This window comes from Astatotilapia calliptera, chromosome 13 (genome assembly GCF_964374335.1).
Source record: "Astatotilapia calliptera chromosome 13, fAstCal68.1, whole genome shotgun sequence".
In the NCBI taxonomy this organism is placed as follows: Eukaryota; Metazoa; Chordata; class Actinopteri; order Cichliformes; family Cichlidae; genus Astatotilapia; species Astatotilapia calliptera.
Window position 1 is genome coordinate 25235268 of NC_137434.1, and position 21904 is coordinate 25257171.

The window sequence follows — 21904 nt, forward strand, 5'->3', positions numbered from 1 at the left end:
AAAGAAACTGAGAGGGGCTGGGGGGAGGCATTCCAAAGTGGTGAAGAAGGAGAGACATTACAGCAGTTATTTCCGCAGCAAAGAGAAGAAAACCTCTTACAAGGCACTTCTTAATAGGAGCTGGTTGCCAAGGCTAAAGCCAAGCTACTTCTCTTAAGAAATCCTCTGGGTGAAAATATGAACAGGCTTTTAATCAAGAGGCAGTGGACGTTATACAAACAACAGTCTATGCTGATGTCATTCTGAAAAATCTCCCCTTTTAAAACTCAGACCTCTAGTCCATTATTTACATTCTTTTTTTTTTCTTTTTTAAGTGTGTTTTGGGGGAAAAAATTAAGATTGTATCTCATACAGATTGTAGCTTACAAAACTGTTGTGTCACTTGGTATTTTTCAAAAGCATCCACATAACAACTAAAAAAAAACCCAACTTTAATGTCAGTCTTCTAAAATGCATTGAAATTGCCAACGTTGCACAAGAGATGATCTCATGTTTCTAGTCACATCTTGCTTGTTGCAAATTTCTGGGAGCAGGCCCTGATTCCTGTCTCTGCTCATCTCTTCTGACCCCACTTTTCTCCTCAGGAGTATATCGTTCCCCACCCTGCCTGCATCAGTGGTTGACACCCACTTATGAGCTCTGAAGCACAGTGTACACATTACCACAAGTGTTGTTACTGTTACCAGGGACTGTCTTACCCTCTGTAATGAGTTGCAAATCTGACAGGAGCCCAGTTTGTAATAATGTGTGGATGCTGTGGTACATCATCCTTATGACTGTCTGCCGATGTTGATATAAACTACTGTGTTGAAGGCGTGAACCCCTGATTTCTTTCTATTTTGTTTCCCAAGTAAGACTTTATCTTTTTAAAGTGGCTGTGAGCAACAATTCTCCAGGCTTTCTAAAGGTCTTCCAAAGATTTTCTTTCAACATTGGCTGCTTTTTCCATCATTAGTCCAGTCCATGACCATTTTCAGACGAATGCTTTGATTTGTTTGTTTTTTTGGTTAAGCCACTAAACACTGAGTGGTAGATCACCTACCAATCGGAAGGTTGGTGGTTCGATTCCTGTCCGCTCCAGTCTGCATGCCAAATATCCTTGGGCAAGATATTAACCCCAAGATGCTCTCTGATGGATCCATCGGAGTATGAATGTGTATGAATGTATGATAGCAAGAACTTACATAGGAAGAGCCTAGAAAAAAGTGCTTATGTTAATGACTGAATGAGGCAAGTTGTGTAAAGTGCTTTGACTGCTCAGATAAAGTAGAAACGTTCTATATAAAGAACCAGTCCATTTACCATGGGCAGGCTGCTAGCAACAAAGTATTGTTGGTAGCAGCGTGTCGCAAAAACACATAATTTGTTTCCATCTGTTCTTTAGTTAAATGTATGAATGTGGAGTCCCAAAGATGACCCACTGAGAAGCATAGAATAGTGTTTTTGCACCAAGCAAAGTGATTCCCTGTTAGTTGACAACGTGCCCAACAAGTGTGCAGTGTGTCTTTTAAAAAACTGAGGAAACTGGACAAATAGAAGATGAAAGAAAAAGTGATAGTCCTCATAACTATCTAGAACATATGAACGGCATCTGAAGGTTACGTCCTCAAGATCCCACTTATCCAGTAAATCACACAGAACCCGAGAGATGTATTTGGTCATAGTTGATCTATCTACAGTACTGTTCAATATAGCCTGATCACAAATGGTCCCACTGGAAGGGCGACTGTCAAAAAGAAGAAAAGGAAATGGGGAGAAAACCTTTCCTCCGTTCCACCAATACTGTTTCTCTGTCCGGGCAGTCCGATTTGGATAGCACTAAGTAGCACAGACACTGAAACCTAGCATCAGTATAGCTTACTGTGGCTTGAGCGACTTCCTGCTGCTCTCTATGCAATGTTCGTATCTGTTTAATACTGTTTGCATGTACTTAAAATGCATGTATTGTGAGGTCCCCCACAAGTGGTTCAATCTAAACTCATTTACCAGAAGAGTGTATAAGCAGGGCTCGTAAAATTGCTAGCCCGACGTCCCGGGGCTAACGATTTTTCCAGTCGGTCTACCAAAATCTAACTCAGTCCTGCCCATTGGGCTATCATAGGAAGGAAAAATATGTGTCAGTGCTTCTGCATTCCTTTGCAAATGTCGCAAAGGGTAATTTTGTCATTGGCATCGATGAGCCACTGTCAATATGTGACATATTGAAATCGCGTTTGAATTTGCATTTGTTTTTTGCTTTCACTTTCACTTTGCAATCGCGTGAACTGTGTATAGAGAGCCGCTGTACTGATTGGTGAGTGACAGATTAATTGCGCACCAATTCCTCTGACATCGTCTTATCACTCATTAGCTTACTATTCAAATGTGACAAGTGAACTCTCCCGCAGCAAGTTTAAACATGTGATAGTGGTTGATTGCGCAGAGAATCGCTGACCGTTATGTGTGTGAAATCCATCTGTGTAAAAACAGATGGATTTACGCAGGTATTTTAGTTCTGCAGAGCCAAATAAGACAGGTCAGGGTGAAGAAGGGACAGCAAAGAAAAGCCTACCACAAAATGGTTATGACAAATCAGACTATGAGGCAAAAAAAGAGTAGCTGTTTTGGTTTCATGGACAAAAGAATTTCTGTGGCTGGAATATGACAAGCTAAATAACAATGTTCTGACGAGTGTGTCGTGAGTTTCCCTTGATTTCTGAGTTGGCAAGCGCCTTTGTTACTGGGACCAGTCTTTTTAAGAAAGACCCCATCAGAATGCATGAGAAATGCAAGAAGTGCATTATTGCTCAATCTGCAGTATCTTTCCCAGGACAAACACCAATTGCACAAAACATACTAAAAATAAACCAAGCACAACAAGAAGTCTTGAAAAATCTGTTTAGAACAGCGTAATATGTTGCAAAGAGTGAACTACCACTGGCAAAATTTAGCAGTCTTTGCAAACTTCAAAAAGCAAATGGCCTAGATCTTGGTTCCACTTACCTCTTGCCTGTAACTTCAGTGGAAATTTCAGATTCAGGATCTGACACAGACTGATTCATGTTCTACACAGTTCTGACAAGGTCATAGAAATTTTTGTTCAATTAGAACCAAGTATTTGAGTTGATGATTGTAATTTGATGTTTTGTTTCCTTCACAGTATTATACTTTAATGTATAATATTGTAAAGGAAAAAAACATAAATCAAAAAATCCTTCTCTTTTTTATTCGGGCTACTTAAATTTATTTTGGGCTACCAAAAACTGAAGCGTGCCTGCCCGAAGGGCTACCAGGGATTTTGAAATTTTGCGAGCACTGATAAGATACAGTGTTGGGATCGTTACTCAAGAAAAGTGATGTATTACACATTACTCGTTATGGTTCTTCACGTGCCAATAACTGAAGGAACTATGTAACGTATGTAAAGACATAATTGTGACTGCAATGTAATGATTGAATTTAGTAATTGGTTACATTACTAAATTACTGAAAAATGTAACGTGAGTACAGTAACACATGTTTCTGCCCACTTGATGAATGTAAGTTCACAACTCTCACTTTAGTACTGTATTGGACTTTGCCAAAAAATACTGAGCCACTCTTTTCCAATGCTTTAGTGATGCCAAGCTTTTTTCCAACAGTGCAGCTTTGTCTGTCTGTGTATTCCCCCCACACTCATTCCCCACTGGAACTGCTTCCTGCAGGATTAATAGATGAGGTTAAAACACACAGTAAAATTGCAGACTGTAACACTAAATTAATAAGCTAAAAGAGTCTAAAAGTCTTTGTAGAGTTGCAGAGATGTGTGGTATTTCCTGCTAATTTGGCATGCAATCAAGCTTTTCATATCGGAGTTAAAAAGGCACAGGTTAATGCTGCTTCAGATTTTGCAGCATTAACTCTTTGAGAAACAGTGTGTAGCGTCTCTCAAGCCACCCAGTCTTTTGCTATGATTAATGAACAGCTAGTAAAGGTCAACACATAATAAACTGAACTGCCTTTACATTAGATTTTCCTGACATCAAATTTAGATAAATTTATTTTTCATTGATCTTAAACAATAGGTCACAGAGAGACAGTTTGCCTCAGCAGGTTCAGCTTTGTCCGAGGAACACAGTTTCACCATATTGTTTGGTTGTTCAAGGGCTGACACTTGATAATGCCAGTGCTCACTTCTTGGAAACCTACCACTCTAATTCTCATGGCACAGAAGAGACTTGTATCCTAAGCACTTTTGTGGGTCATCACAAGAAAAAACTGTCATCGATGCCAGTTTCCTTTCAGTGCGTCCTTGCCCCTTCACACTGCACAGCTCCTTTTTTCACCCCTCTAGTGCCTAACCAACCTGCGGTAATAATGACGAACATCATTTATGCAAATGTAATTAGTGCGAGAAACATGAGAGTGAAGCACAGGGCGCCAATGGAAATTTATCACTGAACACCCAGGCTCTAAACATTCAATTAAAATATTGAATTTCAGTGGATTTAATCTAAACGTAATAAATTAAGAAGTGGAAGAAGAGTTTGCAGCAGAGCAGGCTGACATTTGGCTGTCACTATCACACTTGGAGATGGTCACTGATTCCACGTCCTTACCTTAACCCTTCAAAATGCAGATGGTGGGCAGAAAGACAAGGAGAGAAGGTGATGTCTGGCTCTTATCTCTGTATCTGGGTCAGTGTTTTGTCGAAGCATGGAAGGGTGAGATTGGGCTACAGTGCTGAGACAAACTAGTGCTGCACACCACAGGCTTTAATGTTTGATAATTTGATATCAACCATGTATATGACGTGTTTAACTGCTGTTAAACATATTGTTGTAAGCCTTCGTGGCTTTGAAACTACAGTCTTTACCAGGGAGCACAACAGGAGATTGGTAAAACAGGAAAGAGGGGAAGACACAGACACCGTCGTTGGAAGAGAAAGTCTGGATTTCAGGAAAGCATCCATCACAAGTCAGGAGCAGCGTCAGCTTGGATGACACAAAATCACATATGGAGTCCTTCTTCAGGGACAGACAAAAGTAATTAGCTGGGCTCAGATACTGACATTTTCTGTCCTCTAGAGCTGTTTTTCATATTCTTTATATTCTCAGCTCTATTAGATTTACACCGATGATCTGCAGATACAGTAAGTTCATCAGAACAAAGTGTTGTCAAACCAATGAGTTAAAAGGCCAGTTAGTTGGTAACATTTTATGCAATCAGAGAGTTTGTTGAGGTTAGAATTATTTCATCCACAGTCCGTGTAACACATATAACAGCGTTTCTCTTCCATTTCTACTGATCTTTTTTCTCATCATCTCAGAGGAAACCGTTCTAACACTGACAAATACATCTGGTGTTCGGTAGTGTCACCACACCTAACAATTTTGTGGAGTTCTTCTAAACATTTGACCATCGCTTAAATTAGGATAATGATTAGCTGTACTTCAATAAATATCACAATGATAATAGATGTTTGGTGAATTAAGTGCTTGCCCTATAAGAGCTTGATAAAGTGGATATATTGAAAGTTGTGTGACCCTATAATGCAAAACTGTATTTCTTTTTATCCTATTCGACTTTTTTAAGAGTTGAGACACAGGCTAGGTGATAGACATGTTACTTGTAGATGTGTTTTGAGGTAAAAGTAGTTATGCAAATGTCTTTGGAATTTTAATGCATAATTAGACACAAAATTTTAAATTAGCCCTAAATGAGAATTTTTTGAAAAATCTTTTATCCTGCTAGACTAAATGCTAGTTGAATAGTTTCAGGTGTATAAAAACAAAAATAGTCTATGTGCAGTTTTTATTTCTAGAGCTGACATTATACATGTTAACCAGATGGATGCCCTTGCCTCACTCTCTTTGCTTAATGTACCATGAGGCCTTCTTGAGAGTTGATTCTCACTCAAGACTAAAGCTGCAATTACAACCCCCGTTTGTACACACTTGCAAGCTGTGTCAATACTGATCCAAAACACTGCTGCACTCCTGAGAGCTGTACTCTCAGCACTTGCTGTGACAAAGTCCAACTTAATGTTTTCTCCTCTGTTCATGTTTACATACAGAGGACATGGCAGCCTGCCTCCTTCAGCTTCATGGTAATAAGCTGCTATCGCCCTAGTTTTCTTAATATCACATTAGAATTTCATCTCAAGGGGAGGAAGCACTGAGAGTGTCAGAACGTTGTATGTTTAATGAATAAGACTAGGGAAAAGTGTCTTAATGGTTGCATTAATGCTCTCTTTTTTGTCACCGTCCCTCTGTACATATTGTGCATAATATCAAACACGACCTGATTCTTGCTCTATTTCCATAACGCCCCTCTGGATCTTGGTGGTATTTTGTCTCATTTTGTGCTGCATCTGAAAGTAGAGGGCAAAATGAGGCCTGTCTATGAATCAGTGCTACAGATAACTGGTGATATTATACACTGACATCCTTTAAAGAAGACTTTAATGCAAGCACTCAATGCATGCCAATTTAAAAGGCATAAATAATGTAAATACATTTTAGATCTTTTGAAAATCTAAAGCTTCCATCCAAAAGCAATTTGCTATATTAACCCAGTCTAAATGATCTTTTTTTTCCTATCTTGAGCTATTTAAAATAATGTTAATAACAGTGGCAATATTCATGTTATCTATGCCAGCTTTTATAGTGTCTAACTTTAAATAGGCTACATGGCCAAACGTTAATGGCACCCACTGTTAGAATTTGCCTGCAGTGATTTTCTTCCATTTAGCCATTATAGCACTACTGAGGTCATTGCTGTTGGATGATGAGGCCTGGCTCACATGGCATATCAGTCACTCCCAGAGCTGTCATATGGCACCGATATCATGCCATCGAGTTTTTTGCACACCCTAATCAAGATATTTCTTTTTGTATCTTTGTTTACTTTGGTTTTTGGATTTTGAAACCACAGAGAGTAGTGCACAAACAAAGTGTCACATAATTGCATTGCATTCAGTTTCACCTAACTGGAAGTAATGGGCCTTACTATAATCATGATCAAGTCAGTGTCAGCAAACTTCTTTTTTTAAACAGTCTGAACAGGGTACATGTAACTTTGACATGCTAACAAGCATTAACAAAGGCTAGACATGTAGCAGGATATCTATGACCACTAGAAGCAATGCTTTTAAAGTTTAATCCATTATTTACTTCAATCTGGACCTTACTGTGTCTTTGATCTACCATTCGACACCAAACACGAGCTCTACAGCCACAGATAGCTTGCCATGTTTTATTTATCTCTAATTAGCTGCTCATTCAAAATCATGAAACAATAGACCAGAATAGACATAACTGACTCCTGCATCTAGGCCAATGTTTAGTCTGGGATACCAAGGTTGATCTACCTCTCTGTATTTGATAGTGCCACGATCCATTATTCACTAAAGATCAAATTTTAAAGCAGGGATGCTGTTCAGTATTAGAGAACTAGGGAAGAAAAGATATCTTTCTTAGTTCTCACATTCTTTTTGTCAGTGCTTTTTAATGCTCTTTCAGTTTCAGTCCAGGCTGAGAAAGGATTTAAGGGAGTTTGGCATTTACATCTGTGAATGAACTTTTTTTTTTAATTTGTTTGATAATTTTCCCCCAACATTATGCCAATAATCTTAGGTGTAACATGTCCTCATATAGTCTTTGTAATGTGCTTTATCCACTGCCTCCAGTGCACAGTATTGCTTATTCTCTATTATCTGCTCAGGTGACATCAAATCACTTACTTAAATAAAAATGACTTAAAGAAACACAAATGATGTGTTGGGAAAAATTGTTTGTAATTATTATTTACACTGTTCATGCTAAAAACATACAGGTACAAATGTACAAAAATAGTATAATAATAATAGACAGTATAGTTTAGATGTTGAGTTAAGCCCTTTTTTTAAAAAATAGTTATAATAGCATATCCTGCAACAGCAGTATTTTAATTGCCAAAATTTTAGTGTCTAATACCCATACAGCTGTTTTCCAGAACTAGACTTTATGAGTCACTATATAAATATTTTATCTGCACCATAAATATCGCCCTAGTCTATGATGTTAGCTTTGGTCAAGTGCTTATTTTGGACCATCAAGAGAGAGCTACAGAGACTGAATTGAGTTTTGGCTCATCTATCTTTTTCACTTTTCACTTCTCAGTCTGTGCTACTTTTCCTCAGCTAAATGAGACTGATGATACAACTGAAAGGAAAAGGAAGCACTAACAGCAATGAGCAAAATTGTGAAACATATTATTAAATGCATTAAGATGTGTCCACAGCGCAAGAAATCATTAAATGTGTAATTCTGGGCAAGTCCTCGCTGTCTAGATTTGCTCTTTTTACCGCTAAAGTCAAATTAAATTGTGCAAACCTTGGACCCGTACTAACTTCTCTGACCCTGATGAATGATTTGTAAAATTCTAGATTCTCCACAGTGTTTACTTTGGATGACTGCAACTTACAGAGGTTTGATAGATGATAGTTAATTTTCCTTTTTTTTCCCACATTTTTGCTATTTTGGATCCCTCTCTGTGACTGAACTCAGACCTTCCTCCATTGTGCACTTCTCTTTACAGTAATGCTTTGCAGCTATTTTTACTGTGCATTCCTGTACAGACATGCACTAATTACAGTGGTATCTCATAATGGATGTCCTAATGTTTTATTTACCTTATGAGACTTTAATCAGCTCCCTGATTTCCTCTGTTGTTACACACCTTACCTTGAAACATAGCCTGTCTATATCCTCTTATCTGGCAGTGCCCACTGTGCTCACCAGCCTGCTGCCAACAGGAGAGCTGGAGGTGGCAGACAGTGTTTGAGAGGATGTGTTACGTGTGTGTCTGTTTGTGTGTGTGTTTTGAATGTTGCCTTTGTACATTTACACATGCATGTCTTTGTGTGTTTGTACTGCATGTGTGAGTGTCAATGTGTGTGACAGGTGCCAACTCCTATGTCAGGGGTGAGGTCGCACCCTCCCTTCTCAGCCTAGGTGTCTGCAGAGGTTCGTATCCACTCAGCAAATAAAGGGTGAACACCTTTTACCCCTCCACACACACTGATATCTAGAGGCGAACACACCCAACCTGCTAGATGTCATTAGCCTTTACACTAACAGCGATCCCCAAGACAACTTGGGAAAAAAGGCAGGCACATATTTTTAGCAGTGAATGCCAAAGTAAGTGCTGTGCATTTGCTGCTGGGATAGCTATAGATGCCAACTGAGACGGCACCTATTGGCAAAGATTTTTTTACCGAGTGATATATTTAGGTGATGCGTATCAGCTGTTTAGGAAGAAATTTGTTGACACTTTAATTAATCTGCTCTGATAGCATCCAGAGGTGACATCGCAACTTAAGTGTGTTTTTTGGGGTCTACTTGAGTGTTTGTGTAGTGTAGTGTAGTAGAAAACTTTTGTTTTTTCACTCTTGCCTGTTTTAGAAATGCACTCCTTTCCATTCATCTGATGACATTTGAACATATCCTAGCACAAGTCTGAATGCATTTATTAACAGATAAGCACAAAATCATCACTGTACTTTTTAAACTGTTTTGCAGAGAAGTTAACTTGTACTGTTCCAGATTACAAAAGGCTTGTATTTTACTTTGTGCCTTTTTAGGGAATCATTATCTTACATCCTTTGTCTTTTTCTTTTTTTTAAATCAAACAATTCCTGAGTTTTTTCAGCCTCCTCAAACATGCAAGAGAATGGCCAAAAAAGGAAACTTCCCAAGCACATTTCATTCATGGCTCAGCTCTTAACATATTTAAGATCTAACCCAAAAATCTAAAGTATTTTCTTGTCAATAATATATCACCGTATTGCCTAGAGAACAAAAAAAACTAAAGTAGCAACCAAAGATTTATTTCTCTCAGATCAAGCAAACAGTATGTTTATGTTTGTCATTTGTTATTCTTTCCCTTTAATTTACATTTGCTTGATTGTATTTCTTTGTACATCCACTCATTCTTAATTTTTCTACCACTTATCCTATCTTGGGTTGTGGGGGCTGGTCGTTGACAGAGATGCCTAGACCTTTCTTTCGCTTGCCTCTCTTGAGTTCTGGGCATTCACCATGTCCAAAATAACAGCAAACTCCACAACTGACCAATACAGCATTTTCACACTTTTATACTTTATACTTTTTATACTGTCATTGTGGAAATACAGACCCATGCCGTGTCGTATTTACTTGTGTAAACTTATACAGGGTTCCTTTTATCACTTTTAGCAGATTAAGCTGTAAACAATTTTCCTGAATGTCATTAAGTGTTCAAAGAAAACATGCAAAAATAATAATTCAGGCTGAAGAGCTTGTTGTTTGCTATGTATTCCAGTTATTTCCGGAAATGCACTGAATCAGGAACCTGGAAAAAAGTTGCTAATTTGGAAATGTGTGTTCTTTTTTGCATGCTGAGACTGTCTTCAAAACTATTTTATAAAAACATCATGCATATATGTGCAGATTTCTAGCATATTTAACATTTAACTGCATGTAAAATTGTGTGATCAATTGATGTGTTGACCTGATATAACTTGACAGTATGTGTTAATGAATGGCAGGAGTAGATTGAATTTGTTTCAAATATTTATATCTGGCACAAATTACGGGTAAAATCCATCATACAAATGTAACAGGTGTCTAAAATCATCAGCTTTCTCTCCAGCTGCCAAGATATATTCTTTTTATTCTCTTTATAACACCAGGGTCTCCTCTGAGAGTGGTGTCACTGTTAGACCCCATATATTTACACTATATTTCTCTCACACATTCCTTTTCAGTGAGCCAGGCCTTGAGCTGCCAATGGAGGATGTGAAGTCAAGCCAGGGAGCCAAGGCCACTGTCAGCTCTCTCAGTGGTTAGAATAACCCAATAAATTCTGCAGGGAACTGGGCTGGGACTGGACCAGTGCTGGCAAAGAGTATCAGTGAGAGGTAAGATGATAGATAAGGGAGTTTTGTTTTTTTTCAAGTGAAGTTAAATATATCAAGAAAAGCAGATAAAATGAAACCAGAGATGTTTTAATATTTTGATATGTAGTTAAAAAAGGTCATTGGTTTGTAGATAACCTACTTTATTACCTGTGTGCAAAACTGTTACCTAAGAATTAACTTTTTAACTTTATTATGAGTCTGTAATATGTAAGAAATAGTCAATCAGCATTTTACTCAGCGCTTTTCTTCTTTTGACAGTGTCCTTAAGGTTCATGCTTTATTTTTAGGCTCTCAGGGTTTAGGCAACTTCTGAAAATAGAAACTGCAGCATTTCAAATTATATTGCATCCACAAGGCCACCACTGTTGCTGATGAAAACATTAGTTCCATGATTCTAAGCCCTTGTGTTTGTATATATGTACAAACACACACACTTATACTGGAAGTGGCTCATTCATCCCTTTTAAATTTTACAGGCACATTTTACAGATAACAATTAAAACCTTTTCATTTAGTTTTGTTCCAAAGCACCAGTCTTTTTTTAAATTATATTGTGTGTAGTCATACATATCAGTTGGTTCTGCAGGACCGATCATAATTGACACCAATATGCCTTGCAGTGTTGGCTGGATCCAAGGTATTGCCATCTAAAGTAAATATTTTGTTAGACACCATATTGGTAAGATTTCTAGGACCAAGTACAGCTTTTGTCTGAATTTAGAAATTGGAAGTTAGAGGTCATCCAGGCCTTTAAGTCTTTAGACATGCCTGTAGTTTAACTAGATGATTTGTATCGTCTGGCTCAATGGACAAATGCAGCTGGATGTTTTTTGGATACTGATGAAAATATATACAGTTTTTCAACTAGTATTACCCAAGGGAAGCATGTATACTGTAAAAACTATTGGTCCCAGCACAGAACCCTGTGGAACTCCATGACTAACATAAGTGTGTGAGGAAGACTCCCTATTTACACGCACAGATTGGAATCTATGAGATAGATGTGATTCAAACCACTGAAGCACATTTCCTTGAATATCAACATGGTATTCTAAATACTGTAGTAAATATTGTGGTCAGTCGTACTGATAACGATACGTCCTGTTAAAATTCAATTGCACAGAGGTCTAACAGGACAAGCACAGCGATGGGTCTACTGCCAGAGGCTATGAGACAGTGTACTTCCACTGAAACAGAAAAAAACACTGAACAGAAGCTACATTTTAAAAGGAATAAGCTGGCTACCTCTACACTTCATTTTAAAATCTATCCATTTCTATTCATTATTCTTAGTCGCGCGTCCTCAGTGTGTGCCTTTGACACGTGTGGAAGAAGGACACAATATCAGCTTTTCTAATTACTTATTGGTCATGATCAATTAGTAACATTTGAAGGCACTAAGGTACCCTTGTGTAAATACACTGGTGAAGTTCAACAGCCATCACGGTTGACAGTTAAATTGGCCTGTCACTGCCAGGCCCTTCATTAATCTCAACTTGTCATTCTTGTTTATGCTGGTTATAATGGCTTTGTTGGTGTGTGATAAAGTCTGCGTGTGTGTGAGTGTGTGTTTGTGTGTGTGTGTGTGTGTGTGTGTGTGTGTGTGTGTGTGTATGCAGCCACAGGGCAGCCAAATCAGATGTGTGATGTGTGAGAAGTTCGAAGATGTGTGTATATACATATGTGTCATATGCACATGTGTGTTTATTTGCATGAATTCATATATGTACATGTGCAGGAAGTGTATATTTTCTGAGTGCATAAGTGTGTTGTGTGGAAATCTTTTTAATCGCAACTGTCATGTTGAAGCCAGTTGGCACCCTCCAATGATTACCTCATGTGTCCTTGAGTATTTTCTAAATTGTTCCGAGTTGTTTAGAGCCGCTCCAAATGACTTTCATAATCATGTGGTAACGTGGCCATTTACACCATGTGAGAAAATTCCTACTCACTTAAACCTACCTTTACACTGATTGACTTAGACAGAAAGGCTATTGTATGTACATTTAGTCTGTAATCTGCAATCCTCTCGCCATTTCCCCTTAGATTTCCTTAAGTGTTTGCCTCAGTAAAACTTTAAGTTGGGGAATAACTATTTAATTTGCTTTTGATTATTAGTGATTTTATTGGTTAACTAAGCACAAATGGGATCACTTAGTGAGTGATGTTAAGCCCTAGGAAATAAAACGCACACACATATACACACACAATGAACAATAGTTAGAACGACGTACGCACAAACACGCTCTTGTACTGCTGACCTTTCACCTTCTTCACTGTCTTCTGACCACCGCCTACTGCGACCCCCTCCACCTTCTCTTGGCAAAAGGGTACTTTGGCACTGCCCCCTTTTCTCTTTCCCCTCGGCCTCTTTGTTTTTCAAAGGGTGTATCTGACTGCAGATGAACAAAGGATCATGTGGGTGCTTGCAGGCACAGGCTTGCCCTGGTTTGTATTTACATATAAATGTCAGCACCTATTTTGTAACTTGTCTCCTATACGGAACTTTCATCACTGATATGATGAGTGTGTAGATTTATAAATGTCTGTGCAGTTATGGTGTGTGTGTGTGTGTGTGTGTGTGTGTGTGTGTGTGTGTGTGTGTGTGTGTGTGTGTGTTGCATGCTGATAAGTGCATAATGAACATTTGTGAGCTTTCTGTTATCATAAATATGCAGGGAAGTTATTATTTTTTTCTTTTTCAGCCAGTAGCGCTGATTAATATGTTATTGTAAAAAAATTTTGGATTCAGTAAATGCAAATTATTGGTGATTAAGAAGCTCATTTTTCCTCATTTACTGTGTTTTCTTCCTGTCATCTGGAAACTCTGATGCCTTTAAAAGAGAATAGATGTGACTATTGAGGTAATCAAGATGATAAGTTTATGATATCTTTGGTGTAGAGATCTGATAGATTTCTCCAGGTTATTGCAGCAATCAGTAGTATTTACTAATCAAATATTGTTTTCATTTTGATTCTTCATTTGGAGCGCAGCAGGAGAGATTCAAAGAAATTCACTAAAATGTCTCTGAATGCATGTTTTAAAGTTTGACATATACAATTAATTGAATCAACTAATACAAACATTAGGCCCAAACACAATTCCATGTATAATACATTTCAATTCAGTCACCACATGATCATTGAGTTGCACATGCAATAATGGATGCATACCTAAATAGAGGCAACTGTTTGATAAAATGTAAAAAACATATTCACTTAAATGAATATGTAACATAATAGACAGTAGAGTCTTTTTGATCCTGTTGTTCTTTGTTCAGAAAAGGATAATCAACTGAGAATATTTGCACATGGCCGTATTTTTTTACTGTACTTGGCAGACTGTTGGTGTTAGCTATTAGGTCATTTACCTTGATTGGCGTGCACTCACACACAAGCACACATGCACATTAATCCATCATTAGTAAGATGTCCATGCTTGAGTGATCGTTTGTTGAGCAGTTGAGTGGACAGTTAGGAGGAGGGCCATGTTAATGCAGACAGACTTGTCACAACTATGGGTGACTGCAATGGGGACGCAAAGGATGAAGGGACTTCTTACCAATTAAGAATCCCTAATATCAAGTGCTATATCTGAGTTTATACTTATGTCTGCATCTGTGCTCTCTGTCTGTGAAATATATCTGTCATTGGTGCATTCTGAAATGATCTGTTATTTGTTTTTGTTTTGTTTTTCATTCTTAATAATGGCACAAGATTATGAAAATATAAAAATATCAGACATATCTGACAACACGCAGGGACATCAGAGTCTGTTGATGGAAAGGTGATGTTCCTGACAATATTAACAGAAGAGTTTCTTTTTTATTCAGTCAATGAAAAAATTTGTGTTAGTGGAAGTCTGTTTTTATTCCTTCATTTATTTATTTATTTATTTTTGACTGGATGCATTTATCCTGCTATAGCGTTGATGCTGGAAATGTAATACTTTTCTTCCAAGTTTTTGTTAATCGTAAGAGGCTAACAGCAAAAGCCAATGCTTGACACATTTGACAATCTACTCTTTTGTAGCTTCCGAAAATATTTCAACAGTGTATAAAATGTGTGAATTTAGTGAGCTATCCAAAAGGGTACAGAAAATACCCTCAAATACCAAATTCAATAAATATTTTAATTTTGACTGAATTAAAATTCCTATTACTGAGAATATCATCAAAAAATGTGCACTTCACTGCAAATCACTGTCCTCAAATACAGAAACTATGTTACAGTTGCATTTTTGGAAAAAATACATATACGTGTGTGTGTTTTAATTCAGGAAAATTCTCTTCAGGTTCACTGACTGGTAACTAGAAAGAGGTGTTTGTAATTAAAATCTACATTTAGCAACCCCCCACCCCCAACCCATCACGTAGCCCCATAACAGGCCAGCCACTCTCTGTGCGTCTGGGAACGAGCTGGTGGTGTCCTGCATTCGTAAAGGGAGGGATTCATGAATGGTACTCACACATCAGTATGAACGCACCGTAACATGTGCATATATACACACTAACCTTGCATATATCTTCACCCTGTGTCTTACTCCTCTCTCTTGTTCCAGCTGAGTAAGAGCAGGCCCGTGTCATTTCACCTCAAGGTGCCTGCTGGGGTCAGGGGTCACGTGTAATGGCCCAGTGCATCTCCTAGCACAGTAAGCCTACACCAGCAGCCGACACACTCCGCTATTCCCTTCTCCACCTCCCGGGCCTTTTATCAAAGCCAATACGAAAACAAGGAGTTTGTGTGTGTATGAGAGAGAGAGTGGGTTTGTCAAAGATCACATTCAGAGTTTCTCAAGTTGCTGAACCATAAAGTGAGAAAGAGCTAACTTTCAGCCTACAGCAGTATCTGCACTGTGATGGAAAACAGCCAACATTCAATTAGTCCTAATCGTTTAAAGTTTGCCTCAATGCACTTCTTAAAGTAATAACATAGAAATGAACTTACACGGTATGGCAAAAATAATTTTATTTCAGAAATCTACTTTTTGCCCATTTGAGTCTGTTGCATTGGGTCGAGAAGTCTTTTTAGTAGAATATTTCTCTGTAAAAATAACATCAATAATAACAAGAGAGTACTGATTTCTGAGTTTAATCTTTTAGCTTTAGATCATGACTGAAATAAACAAAAGTTTTAAAGCTTTTCAGTCTTTATGACTTCAAAAAACATTGTAAAAAGTGAGGTCATATAGGTCTGTCATAAAGTTAAAGTTGTTTGTCAAAAAAAAAAAAAAAATTCTGGGCTGCTATATGTTTTTGTTTTTTAAGGCAGTTCATGCTGGTTTCTATCCACCGGGCAGACCGTGAGATTTAAATGGTTTGTATATTCTCTGTAGAATCTCTGCTTCTCCAGCAGTGACAAGACACATTTTCAGTGATAGTGGTGTAAAGTTCCCTGCTGCATAGTTTGATGGGATATTTGCATGTGCTTAGTAATTTATTACACTGTGTGCTTTTTATGAATGTGCATGTTATTACACTGTGGTTGATGGTGGCAGTTAAAGAGTAGGGAAAGTGTCAGTGTTAAGATGGAGAGGGGATGAATAATGACCTCTGTAAAAATTTGAATTATGGTTTGATACAACATTGGTTTAACTTCCTCTTTATTTTTACACAAGGTCATGTCAGTATTATTTTAAATATATTGCAGTCCTAGAAATGTAACACTGTGGTCCTGATGGAGATTAAAAAAATATATATATATACATGCTGCATTTATTACGATCATGTTAACAAGTGTCCAGGGTCCATATTATCTTGCTTCTGCATCACACATTGTGCATCAAATTTTATTATTTTTATACTTATTATTATTAGCAATCGTAGTTTTTCAGTTATTACCATGGTACAAGTCTGTTGCAAAGAAAAAGAGTACACGAGCAAAATAGCATTTAACTGTTTCAACAAATGAACACTAATTATTCATTTAATTAAGTATTGTCAGCTCATTTCAAATAACACAGCAGTCATTAATCTTTTACACTTACTGTCAGGTTTGTTCCTGATAGAATGACTTAACTTGAACTCCCTGCCTCATTCTGCCTCCTCTCCTGTTCTCACCTGTCCTCACTTTATGAAAAGATGTTTTGCTAATTGCATCAGTAGTGTGGAAACTTATGAATGTACCTGGTACTTTTAACCAATAGGTGAAAGAATACTGAACTCCTGCTTTGTGATTATCACAAAGCCATTGTTATTTTATTAAATTATCTGTACATTTTTTAAATTATTTATTTATGTATGGGGTCGGCAGAGTGAAAGAAATGTTAGAAACAATAATGTCTTTTGTCTGGGGCAGAAGGGGTTATACGCTGTTACTTTCACTTCACTTGCTGTATAGCTTTTTGATATGTAATGTGTAGCTGCTCTGTGTAGCTTTGGTTTTGATTGAAAATTAAATTCTTTTGAGATTTAGGATAATTAAGGCAGGATAAAGCTTAAAATTGTTATATGGAGCATTTTTTGAGTATTTGAATTCTTTCTACTTAAAATCAGTTAATAGTTGACAAAAAAGCTGGTTTAATAAGCCCAGTTTTAGTGATGCCAACAAAAATGTTATAGTTGTACAAAGTTTGTCTTTGTTGGGACAATACAAAAATACATTTTCAAAGTAATAAACATGTATTCACGTACCAAAGAATAAAACTTTAACTTTCTTAATCTAATATGTTACTGTGAGTATTTTACTACTTACTACTTACTGTACTTTTCTTAAAAGATGCTTTTAACAGCTGCTTTCTCTTTGTCTCAGCTGGCAAGTTTTTTTTAAACTATGAGTATGCAAATGTCACATTCCAGCTAAAATCAGCAGTTATCTACCCTCTTTTATATAGTTTACCACAAGTCAATCGAGGGATTTTATAGAGTATATACAGACTTTCCATACATGAAATGTCTTTTTGATCTAATAGATTTTGGCATATTGCGTATTATATTGTTTTTTTTTTTTGTTTTTTTTTTATGAAATTCGCTCAGAGAAAAGAAAGTTTACCTCTGGTTTCTTTAATGAATATCAAATGTTTTCCTCTTAAAAACCTCCAAAATAGTTTAAAGACATGTTCAGATTGCCATAACACCAATATGGTGACAAGGGCATTCCCTTTACCATACTTCCCTTGCTTTGTTCAATAATGGAAGTCAGTGGAGAAACAGTCAGCCATATGGTCTTTGTAGGTCAAATGCTTAAGACTAGGGATTAGTGTGTGCGTGTGAGTTGTGTGTGTGTGAGGTAGCTATAGCTAACTAAGTGACTCAGTGATGTCATGTACTTGTGTTTTCACATGGGAACCTGATAGCTCTGAACAATCCAAGGCAAGCAATTTTTGGCTCAAGCATACTTGACATAACAGAGAGATAATTGTAGACTTTGTGTCCACGGACCCTCCAGAGATCCGGAGGATCAAACCCCCTAGGATTTCAGACACTTTGATGATGTGTTAATGCCTGGACAAACATTTACCGCCTCAGAGATCACAGACAGAATGATGTAAATGTAGCACAGTTCAAGCTAACTGCCCCCTGATATCATGCGATGATGTAAAGTTGAGATTTTTGACATATTTTGTCCTAACTGTTGCCAGGGTGTTGAACAAAAAATGCGTTCATTTCATACTCTACTTTTACACCTTTGACCTACAGCATCACTATTATAGATGACATAATGAATGATTTTATTTTGTTTAATATAGTAATGGGAACTCCATGTAGTGACTGATCCTGATGAGGTCAAGTAGAACTCACTCGTTATCATTAACGTCTGGATGACTGAGTCGATGATTTTCTGGATAGGAGTTGACACTAATTTAACTGTAATAGCAGATAATACCGGCTATGCTAGAGCCTTAGATTTACTTAACTTTTATTTATTGGTTTAAAACGAAGTGGGAGAACACATGCTATTTTTCTGTAGTTGCATATATTGCTGGCTGGTTTCATTGAGGGATGAAAAGTTCTGCTCTGCTAAAACCAGCTACATTCAAATTTGTACCTTCAGATTAACTAGGAATTTAAAACCCAAGTCTTTTCCAAATTTAGTCAGTAATAGTAGATCACAGTGAACAACGGTAGTTGTATTTATGGGGAAATATATCTTTAAAGTATTTGTTTCTTTTTTTTATAAAGCATTCACTTTTTTTCATGCTTCCTGTGCAGAGAAGAAACCTCAGTAGCTTCATATTGTTTTGCACACTGTGAATGTTCTGCTCTTAATTACAATGAAAACCACCAAACAGGTTTTAGAGTCTATTCAGTAAACTTTTATTGTCGATAATTATGACAAAGAATGCCTACCGTCTTAATGTTTCTAGCCTTTGAGAGAGGAAAAGGTGTTGGCTCAGTTTTTTACAAGAAGTATGTTTTAAGAGGCCAGTTGCCTCGAAGCGAAGCTTGAATACCTTCTTGGTCATAAAACCTCTCTGAAATTTGGTAGACTGAAAGAAGTGCAATTTTAAAGCTCTGTTTAAAACTTAACAGTTATCTCACTTGACACCTGGCATTAATGACAAGCTTTGGCAAGTAACTTTTGCTTTACGACTTTGCATACACACAATCATCAGTATTCAGTTACTGTGGCTACCGTGCGTATTATCGTCATTGTAGACACCGAGTGTGTTTCGTATCTTCTGGGGTGAATATCCTCTCAATTTATTTGACCCCCTTTAATGACCAGGAAACTATATTGACTCCAGGTCCAATATACAGGCAGTCTATCTTGGCACCAGTAAAGGCAGTTTTACTTTATTCTAACGACTTCAAAATACTCTCAACATACGTCTTGATGCATTCTCAATCATCCAGGAAAGGAAATCTCCAAAAGTTGATCCTGTTCATCTGGACGTAGTGTTTTGTGGGAGAAACTTGTGTTTTGAACTTGTCAAGGCTCTAACAATGAATTAAAATAATTTCCAGACTAAGCTGCTTGATCTACAGTGCATCACTATAGATCATGCAGCTCAGCAGTCACACATGCCAAAACTCATTAGCACAGTGGAACGATGGAGGAAATAAGTTGAATCTTTTTATAAAGTTACTTTTCATGCAGAAAGACAGCTCTGTGACTGAACTTGCTCATTTTAATTACTGCTTTGTTTATAATTATCATTACCCATAGGCTAATGCATATTGACTTATGCTATGGCAATGTATGTTGAGAGTCTCCAAAAGTTGATTCTGTTCATCTGGACGTAGCGTTTTGTGGGAGAAACGTTTCGTCACTCATTCAAGTGACTTCTTCAGTCTCAGCTGACTGCAAGTTTCCCCAATCTTATAAACAGTACATTTGCATAATGACTGAAACCAGCCTGCTGAAGGAACAATGGGCTGGGAGGTCAGTTCTTTAGTCTTAATTATGCAAATTCTCATGACCATTGATCATCAACCACTGACCAAAACCCACTGATCAATGGCCATGAGTACCATTCACAGAGAGTTGGGGAATGCCTGCAAACACAGCATTGTAAGATGGCGAAAGATGTACCACAGGCTGTACCCAGGGGAGTCTACACCAAGTCTGTATGGTTTACCGAAAATACATAAACAGGGTGCACATTTAGGACCGATTGTCTACATCTCCAAGTTTCTGGCTTTGATCCTCAACCTGCTAGTGGGTAGCTCTGAACACCACATCCACAACACCCTGGATTTTGTTGAGAAGAGACAAGATAAGATAAGATAAGACTTTATTGATCCCACAGCGGGGAAATTTTTGCGTCACCTCAGCTCAGGTACAGATATATGAAGGAAATACAAAAATACAATTAAGTACAATCAATGAAAAAAAGTAAGATAATACACTATATACAATGGTAGCATACACAGTATGTGATTATGGATATAGTTGTAAATATGGAAGAAGGTGAGAGATATCATTATGGAGGCAGATGAAACCATGGTCTCGTACGACGTTACATCTCTCTTCACTTGCAATCCAGTCACAGAAGCGTTGGAGGTAGTCCGTAAGAGATTACAGGATGACACCAACCTCAGCAACAGGACCACTCTCAGCATCGACCAAGTGTGTTTGCTTTTGGAACTGTCTTCATTCCACCTACTTCACATACAAGGGTCAGTTCTACAGGCAGAAACATGGGTGTGCCATGGGCTCACCAGTTTCACCCATCGTGGCCAATTTGTACATGGAAAGAAGTGGAAAAGAGGGCTTTGCTATCCTACCCTGGAACACCACCAAGCCATTGGTTCAGATATGTGGATGACACCTGGGTGAAAATCAAATCTCAGGATGTACCACAATTCACGGATCACATTAATTTGGTGGACCAACACATCAAATTCACCAGGGAGGATATGAAAGTGGCAGGTTAGCCTTCTTGGACTGACAGGCTGGTTTCAGTCATTATGCAAATGTACTGTTTATAAGATTGGGGAAACTTGCAGTCAGCTGAGACTGAAGAAGTCACTTGGATGAGTAACGAAACGTTTCTCCCACAAAACGCTACGTCCAGATGAACAGAATCAACTTTTGGAGACTCTCAACATACATTGCCATAGCATAAGTCAATATGCATTAGCCTATGGGTAATGATAATTATAAACAAAGCAGTAATTAAAATGAGCAAGTTCAGTCACAGAGCTGTCTTTCTGCATGAAAAGTAACTTTATAAAAAGATTCAACTTATTTCCTCCATCGTTCCACTGTGCTAATGAGTTTTGGCATGTGTGACTGCTATGCTGCATGATCTATAGTGATGCACTGTAGACAAGTTCAAAACACAAGCAACAATGCCACTAATAGTGTTATAAATAGAAGACACAATATCATTTTAATTAATAGACTCTGTAGCACAGTAGTGCAGGTGGTGCAGGTGATGTACAAGCATTGGCACCAGTAAAACCTCTACCTTCATAGATTTTCCAATTTTGAATTTAGGAATATTTGTTTTATGGTTTTGTTCTCATGTCTACAAAGCAGTCCATGGGTTGGTGTATTGTCCTGCATGTCCTTTTTCACCTGCAAGTATCCTTAAAAATCTGTCATCTTATCACTTTA

The 21904-nt window shown here is 37.7% G+C and overlaps 1 long non-coding RNA gene across 1 annotated transcript in view; it reads left to right on the top strand.

Annotated features, from left to right (window-relative positions):
- The window catches only part of LOC113034829 (uncharacterized), a 100830-nt gene that overhangs the window by 71044 nt on the left and 7882 nt on the right, over positions 1-21904 (top strand). The window contains exon 5 of the long non-coding RNA XR_013900872.1: positions 10748-10900. This is a non-coding gene — a long non-coding RNA (uncharacterized LOC113034829). The remainder of the gene's footprint in view (positions 1-10747; positions 10901-21904) is intronic.